Source organism: Gekko japonicus, unplaced genomic scaffold (assembly GCF_001447785.1).
Source record: "Gekko japonicus isolate JY-2015 unplaced genomic scaffold, Gekko_japonicus_V1.1 scaffold300, whole genome shotgun sequence".
NCBI lineage: Eukaryota > Metazoa > Chordata > Lepidosauria > Squamata > Gekkonidae > Gekko > Gekko japonicus.
The window spans coordinates 474,359-481,354 of NW_015169179.1; the positions used below are offsets into that span (position 1 = coordinate 474,359).

Below are 6,996 nucleotides of genomic sequence, written 5' to 3' on the forward strand. Positions count from 1 at the left end.
TTTAGATCCCCTTAAAGGGGCAGACAATGCTCTTACTAGGTCAGAATGGAGCCCAGCATCAGAGGAGGAGGAGGCTGGCAGCTGCATGGGACCTGGCAGCTGAGGAGGAGGAAGAAGAGGAGGCTGGCAGCCGAGCTGAGGAGGAGGAGGTTGAGAGCCATGCAGGGCTATGGTGGCGGAGGAGGCCAGTAGCTTCATGAGACCCCACAGCAGAGGAGACCGAGAGCTATGCAGGACCATGGAGATGGAGGAGGCCAGTAGTCATGCCAGATCCATTTCAAGTTCCTATCCCAGGAGAGGACAAACTGTGGAGAAGATGGCACTAATAATGATGACCGGCATCACTCCCTGTCCCCACCCTTGTTAGCAACAAGATCTATTTGGAGATATTACTCCTCTGAAGTCTGTGGATCGACCTGTTCTGTTCCCAATACTCTGGATATCTGGTTCTCATTTACACCCCTCTCTTAGTTTGCAGGTTCATCTTGAAGGTCATTATGGGGGGACGACACAGTAACCAAGGCAACCACAGCTATCTTACCTTAGAAACAAGTCAATTGTTCTCACTGAGGTGACACACACAGGTGTGAAACACCTCAGGTTACTGGTGAAGAAAGTGGACTGGCTCTTTTGCAAGAACTAAAACTTTATTTATCACCTGGTGCCACAAAGAATACGACAAAAAGAAGGCTTTCACTAAATATGTCTCCTCAGAAAGCAAGTAAAGTCCGAATGAGAAACACTTCTATCAAAACACGATGTGAGACTACTATAAAGGAATAGTTTGAATATGGACTTAAAATGAACAGAAAGACTCACCAAGATAAATATTATTATTATATATGCTTTCTTTGGAAAAACCAAACCAAATTATTTATATATTGTATATCTAAGGGAAGGGAGGGAAAGGAGAGGTATAGGGTAAAAGGTAGAGATCCTAATGGTAAGGTTAAAAGGGATTATTGAAAGTTAGACCATGGGGTGGGTGGGTTCTTTTTTGTAGGAAGTAGGATAGTTAGTAAGTTATATATTAGTTAAGTTTTATTTTATTTAAAGAACTTTAGAATATAGTATTTATACAGAGGTTTGATTATATAATCAAAGTATAAAAGTAGATTATGCTTTATAGTAAAACTATATATGGAGGCATGTTTTGGTCCTGATACATTGAAGTAGCCTTAAGGGGTGCACTGGAGCAGCCTTTGGGGTGCTGATTAGAACTAAGGAGACCTTGCCCAATGTTGAAGTAATAGAAAAGCATTATCTTAAAAGGAGATGGAATAAGACTCTCAGTAGTTGTTCTTTGTTCCTGAGGAAGGACCAGAAATCTGAAACACTGGAAAAATTACCTAGGAAAAATATTGGACTTTTTGGATATTTACCTTGTATTCTGCATTTTCCTATGATGCACTTCTTTGGGTTCTGCATTTTCCTATGATGGATTATATGAATCGATTTATTCCGGACAATAGATGCATTTCACTTTGATGAAGTATCCTTTGTGAATATTTTGTGGGAAATTCAGCTCGCTGTTGTTTTTTGTTATTCTTTGCTATTTTTTACTGTGTGCTGTACTGTTGTTGTTGTATGGCTAAAATTGGTGCCAAAACTTCTCAGGGACTCCTGGGAGTTGTAGGCCTGGCCTCCTCCCACTGCTACTCATGCTCCCTGGGCCAGCTAGGCCTCTTCTTGCACAGCCCAGATCATGACACCCTGGTTCTGACAAGTGATAAGGACTAGCTGTACTTGTTGCTTCAGCAATTCTCTACAATGTGCTATGTTCGGCCAGTCATCCATTTAGGGGGAAACTGAGCACCCTTTTGTCCTCAAATGTGCCACCACAATAGTCATATGATTGGTGAAGATTCTAGGGGCTGTTGCCACACTGAATGGAAGAGCCGAAGAGGGGGCTGATTGCTTCACGACCTAGATGCGCTTTGCCCTTGACAGAAGGGGACAGACTGATACGGATGAGGTGGAGGATACTGTTAAAGCGCCTGGGGTTGGTGATATCATTGGCCACGACAGAATGAGGTGGCAAGTCCTTGTTGGCATGCTGCAAAATGTTTGTGGGAATGGATGGCGGTAGGGAACATCTGGTGAACAAGTTGCTTTGTCTGTTTTTATTTACAGTATAGCAGAATTCATCTGTAGCATTCAAAAATAGCATGGAGCATGAAAGGGAGATCCCTAACTGCACCAAGTCTCTAAAGGGGAAGCTGCGGTGCCCAGCCAGGAGTGCCTTTGCAGAAGCACTGCTGATGTAATGATCTCATGGATGTGTCCACATGTCTCCCCGCATTAATCTCCTGCTTTGACAACTTTATGGCTTCTGAATGAATGAACCTGGTTTGTGATACAGAAGTTTAAGGCTCCAGAGGAATAAATCTTTCATCCAAAAGCACTGAGGCATCTGCTTTCTCGATCCAATGACACTGAATGTTAGCCATGCCTTTGCCTTGCTTGCATCTCTTCTGTGACTGTGAGTAGGGCAGCGGGTGGAGAGAAATTCACAGGAGTCTTACTTTATTTTGTATAAGTTTTATATTTTCCGAGAGGTTGCAGGGATGGGAGCAGGTTTCTGCCATATTGATGTTGAGTAATGCGACAATGCCATGTAACTCCCAGTAAAGGGGGCTGAGGATCCTCTTTTTAAGTTTGTTTGTGGTTGACACACCTATTTCTAAGGACTTTGCCATACAAAGCATCCATCCTCTATAAAGACAGAGATCCTCGTTAGGGATATAGGAGTAGGACCCCCAGCTCTATCATCAGGTGAGGGTTTGGATTGCCCCTTGGAGCTATAGTATGAGGCAACTGACTACTTTTCCCAGTTCTGATTCCAGCACCAACAGTGCTGTGGAAAAGGGGAGTGGAGAGTCTGGCGCCTCAAATCTGAAGATGGCTGTAGGGGCCTTGGGGGAGAAGGGGTGAATTGGGACCTTTGCCCATAAAACCTAATATTCTTGGAGGTAAGAAGGGGATGTACTGAAAGGGTGCCAAGGTGGGGGTGGGTAGTTCTGTGGTCATGGCAGTGCTGATTTTACAGGTTCATTGACAGGTGCCTGATGTTCTTGTGAAGGCTGGGAAGTCTGGTCCATTTCAGTTTCCAAGAAATCTGCTTGGTGACACTGAGTGCAGGGATGGTGTACATGGAGGAATCAGGATGACCTCTGGTTGATCTGAAGTCGGCAGAGCCAGGGGAGATGAGTGCCTTTGTCTTTTGGAAGAGGCCCTGGACTTCATGTTTTGTTTTTGCTTCAATTTTTCACAGGTAGTTTTAACCCGTACCAAAAAACCCTACACAATACTATCCCTTTGGGGATACCCTAGTCCCAATCCCTAAGGCAAAAGCAAGATCTTTGGAAAGTCATCAATTTGAATTTTAAAACTTGGTATCCTTCAACTGCCTTACAGAGTTGAAAAGGCCTGTGTGCAGTGTCCCCAGCAACTGATGTATATCAGCACCTTCCCTGCTGGACCAAATACAAATGTTCCTTGGAATCTCACCAGCCCTGACAAATACACCAGCATCTTCAAGAGTAGGGCTGTTTTTCTAGAGACAACTGGTTAATATAAATGCCCTAAGTGTTACACAGGATTTATTATAACCCACACAGTCAAAAGGATTGTTGCAAGATTCACAATTTTAAACATCTTACCTACTGGCATCTGTGAATGGTTAATTTACACAAAAGATGAAGCAGACGAACATGTTATGTTATTTTTATTAACAGTCATGGCTAATGTCAGAGTAAAGAAAACCGAATGTGTTAATATTTATACAAAAATTAGCCCTTTGAGTATCCAAATATAAAAAAGTACAAGTGTTAACATACTCCTAAAATTATAACTGTGATATTTCTATAAAAGAAAAGTGCTTGAAAAAGCTTTGTAGATGCATGACAATCCTAAAAAGATCAAATAACTTTTTGATGCCAAGTATCTCTCAAGTCTGGAGGATGCTCCAGAAAGGCTTTCATATGCTCCTTCAAAGCTAAATATTAGAAAGGGGATTACAGCAGGAAAAGAGATACAGACAGGTTAAAGAACTAAGCCAGGCACATAGTTGGTAAGTCTCATGGAACATAAGTTTCACTTGGCTGAAGAATGTTCAGAAAATGAAACGTTGGAAAAAATCCTAAAAATGTAATTTCTAAGAGTTTAGTAACTAATTAAAAGTAATAGTTTTGATAGTTATATGCTATCAAAACACACCAAGATGCTTGAAAAATACAATTCCACAGGTAGACCAGACTACATAATAAAGTTCTACTCACAGCAACCAAAACACACATGCAGGTGAACAGAATCAGTTCCAAGCACTTCACAGACGTAGCAGTTACCCTGACAGTTTAAAGAAATCAAAATACCTTGTGTACAGGGTTATACCAGCTATTTGGCACACATTAAATGTTCACATTTTTATATTGCTGGTAAAATATTATTTCAGTGCTATATTGTTTATTATAGCAACCACCTTATATAAACACAAAGAGGGTTGGATCCAAGCCTAGCTCTGTTCACTATAAATAGAGCAAGTTTGTAAAAAATCTTTGCACCACCTTTTTTCCTTTGCAGTCTGGCATCTGCATCCCCCCAAAAGCCACTCCTGAGGGTCAGAGAACTGCCAGGAATAACATGAGATAGTGGCATGGGAGGGCGCATCCACGAGAGGAAATAAGCAGTAATCTCCCCTTACATGACCTTTTCCTTTGCTCATGCAACTTGCTCAGTTCATTGGGGGGGGGGGGGTTTCTGCCAACTTCTCCTCTTGTTGCAGGAATTAACCCCACAATTGCTTCTGTAACCGATGCAATATCACCCCCCCCCACAAAGCATACAAAAGATTTTAGTTTTGGGGGAGGGAACAAGGCTGCAGACAAAAGATACTAAAACTTCCTGGCCCATTTACGATCAAATTTCTTTGCTGACAAATTTAAACAGCCAAGTTTTAGTGTTTCTACTTAACAATTGTAAAAAACCATACTTGACCTATCTACAAGATTTTTGCATATTTTTAAAGAATTCGTTTTTCTTCAAAAACAAGGTAAAGATACATTTTGTTTCCTTTTTCGCTAATCAGGGTCAGTTATGTCAGGTCTAGATCAGCAATGATTTAGAGACTAAGATGACAATTATAGGACTACATGAAAGATTAAGCTATAATGAAAAAGTATACATGTAGTGATAGAAGGTGTTCCAATTAGATAACATCAATTTCCAGCCTTTTGGCACAGATCTGTCCATTGTTGTAGCAGTTAGAAATTCTGCAGTAGCAATGGTTAATCGTTTGTCAAGTTAACAGGGGGGAAAACAGGTGATTCAGAAAAGGAAGACATGGTAAGCAGTTTTCCTCCTTTGCAGCTCTACTGCATACCACAAAAGTTTTGAATTTAATGCTACAGCAATTTTAAAAACTAGCCCCAAAGTGTTGTTCCCACTGCAGAATAGCAAGGAAAACAGTCTGGCTTAAGAGGTAAGCAATTATTGTGATCTTGGGATGTTTACCCTTCTCTTAAGAAGAGGAAAAAGGATTAAGAAGTTTTTCATAGTATATAACAAATATATTTCTGTAGTTTTCAAAGGAAGCAAAAAAGTTCTAATAGAAAATTTATCTGCTATCCCCCAAGAATGGAAATTACTGCTGCTTGCTGAAACCAACAAGTTTTTCGTTTACTCTGTATGAATGCTATTTTGGTTTGTTGATGCCAATAAAGCTAGAGCATTGATTTTTCTAATTTTTCTGAATCATCTTTTAAAGTCAAAATACACTATACGAACATACAACATGCCAGATCATCAGAAATAAATACATAGCACTGACCAAGAGAACTTATGCAAAGTATGTGTCATATATGTTTCTTAAGTTAGAAGGCTAGAGGGCACAAGATTTAATTTTGCTCTGTGATCTATGCACTTCTCATTTTGTGAATATTGAAGTTCAAACTGCCTTTACAAAATATTTTCACAGAAAAACGAAGTGCTCACATCTACACAATTTGGGTCTGAATGGTTAAGGAGATCAACTTAGATCAGGATTCATTTTCTTGATTATGCGGATATTTGGTCTCCACAAACCTGAATGGGGTTTTGGTTCCACTTGGGTTTTTTTAAAGCAGTTGTTCGAAGACTACAGAAAATATGTCCCTGAAGATGTGACAGAATGTCTTTATACTTAATACTTTTTCTTTTCTTTAACCTTATAAAAGAACACACTTGGTAGTTACTTGACAAAATAAAAGCCTTAGATAGGCAGAGCAGCTCAGAGTGTTCACAGGCACACAGTGCTAAACGTTACTAGATATAAAAAATGGCACCGAACAATTACCAGTTTTATCACTTGTCCTATTAGACAGCCTCTGTGCGAAGGTCTCCATCCTAAAGACCAAAGACTCCCTTCGTACTTTTTCCCAACAAAATTTCTCTGCACTGATGACTGGTGAACAAACAATAGCTTTGGCTACCTGGGAAATTGTGATTTAAAAGAGGGTTTGACTAGTGTATTTATTAAGCCCTGTCTAAGCCCTGGAAGGCTGTGCAGGAAGTCCAAACCGCATGAATATTTTGGTCTTTGGGTCAAAGTCAGTTGATTTCTCAGTGCAAAACAAACAAACAAAGCCCCAACAAAATAAAAAACAAAACCCCAACCATTAACAGTGTTAATAATCCATGCTATTAGATTAATATTAGGTTACTTTAGAAAAAAATCTGAATATTGGTATACTTCATTGTAATAAAATCAGCTTAGTAAAATAGTAAGTAAATTTTGCCACATTACATTACAGAATTAAAATGACCAAATCTAAATTGTTTATAAAGTAGGTATTAAGAAATGACCACTACATATTTGCACATTAAGTGCAAACAGGAGCTTCTACATCACTGCAGAGTAACAGGCATCTCTCTCCACAGAATACATCCCGGCATCTCAAGAGCCTCTGGTTAATGAAGATACCTGCCAAAATAAACAAAACGTTAGGAACTTAACCACTC

At 39.9% G+C, this 6,996-nt stretch overlaps 1 protein-coding gene across 1 annotated transcript in view; it reads right to left on the minus strand.

Annotated features, from left to right (window-relative positions):
• Window positions 1-4,742: 4,742 nt before the first annotated feature.
• The window catches only part of SEPT2 (septin 2), a 48,163-nt gene continuing 45,909 nt past the window's right edge, over window positions 4,743-6,996 (minus strand). The window contains exon 13 of the mRNA XM_015416085.1: window positions 4,743-6,958. The gene's annotated coding sequence lies outside the window, so the exon portion shown is untranslated. The remainder of the gene's footprint in view (window positions 6,959-6,996) is intronic.